At 42.3% G+C, this 1,498-nt stretch overlaps 1 protein-coding gene across 1 annotated transcript in view; it reads left to right on the forward strand.

The window, feature by feature from the left end:
• LOC106873275 (beta-ureidopropionase) overlaps nucleotides 1-1,498 on the forward strand; it is a 25,524-nt gene that overhangs the window by 21,943 nt on the left and 2,083 nt on the right. The gene's annotated exons all lie outside the window — the stretch shown is intronic.

Here is a 1,498-nt window from a genome sequence, read left to right on the forward strand (position 1 = left end):
CAGTTAATCTTCCTTTGATGTTGCTGCACCTCTTATGTGTCCATAGCTTACATTGGGTACAACTTATACAGTTTCTACCTACACCTTTTCTACAGATCAAGCAGGGCCACCTACCTGAAGGGGTGTGTGATGTGTTTGCCTTCCTACTTACTAGAACTTTGGTCTTTGCAACATTGACTCTTTGATTCTAAACCTTGCTTCCACACCTGAAATTTCTTCTCTAGTTCTGGTAGTATTCTGCTATGAGGGCCAGGTCATCAGCATAGAGGAGTTCCCAGGGGCAACCTGTCTTGAACTCCTCTGTTTTTGCCTGGAGGACTATGATGAATAAGAGAGGGCTGATGGCTGATCCTTGGTGGACCCCTACTTCTACCCAGAACTTTTCACTATACTCATTTCCAATCCTAACTCTACTAACGGCATCTCTGTATAGGGCCTGTACAGCCCAATCATTTTTGCTGTAATTTTTGATTATTTGATTACTGAAATTTGTTCTGAATGAAAACATATAAATTTGTTTTATTAAAAGTGATTAGTGTCTTTCTTTAAGGCCAAAATATCTGATGTGGCGTGGCTATTGTTCATGAATGCAGGTTTATGAAAAATGTTTTAGATGTGATCACTGTGTAAGATAGATAGATTTGATTTGAATATTAGATTGAAGTTATTTTGTATTACCTGATGTTTCAATGGCCTAGTGGTTAAGGTGTTGAATTCGTAATTGTATGGTTTTGGTTTCAATTCCCAGACCAAGCAGCACATTATGCTCTTGAGCAAAACACTTCATTTCATGTTACTCCAGTTCACTCAACTGAAAATGAGTACCAGCAATAGCTGGAAGTTAACCCTATGATGGACTGGTGTCCCCTACAATGGGCAGTGTTGCACTCTCAGCCACTTATATTCTCTTGCTTAATGAGCCTGTAGGCTTGTGACAGGAATTATTAGATCATCACCAGAGATGATATTCTCATGTAATGTCGTGGACATGTCAACCTGCCAGGACCCATTTCTTTCCCTGGTTGCTGATGAAATTATAGGTATGGAAATAAGTAATGAAGTAATGGCTTAACCAAGAACCAATTTTATTTATTTACATTTTATTCCTATTTAGACAGTGTCACGTGACTACTTGCTGGAGCCTAGCAGCGGGAAGTTTAGACAGTGTCATGTGACAACTTGCTGGGGCTGCCTACTGGACCCTAACAGCGGGAAATTTAGACAGTGTCATGTGACAACTTGCTGGGGCAGCCTGCTGGAGCCTAGCAGCAGGTATAAAAAGGGGAATTTGACAAGACAATCAGTCAGACGCTGACACTCGTTGATGCTGCATTGAAGAGGCCAGGGAATAGAAGAAAGAAGACATGCACCCAACACCAGAGCTGAAGACACCTCCGAAAGGGGGGGGCCCCACCACGTCAAAACGGTAGAGGAGTAGGGGCCGAAACCGGACGTGGTTCCTCCTGATGATGTCTTCAGCTAACTGGATCCTAATCCA

The sequence above is a fragment of the Octopus bimaculoides genome, chromosome 1, assembly GCF_001194135.2.
Source record: "Octopus bimaculoides isolate UCB-OBI-ISO-001 chromosome 1, ASM119413v2, whole genome shotgun sequence".
Taxonomy (NCBI): Eukaryota; Metazoa; Mollusca; class Cephalopoda; order Octopoda; family Octopodidae; genus Octopus; species Octopus bimaculoides.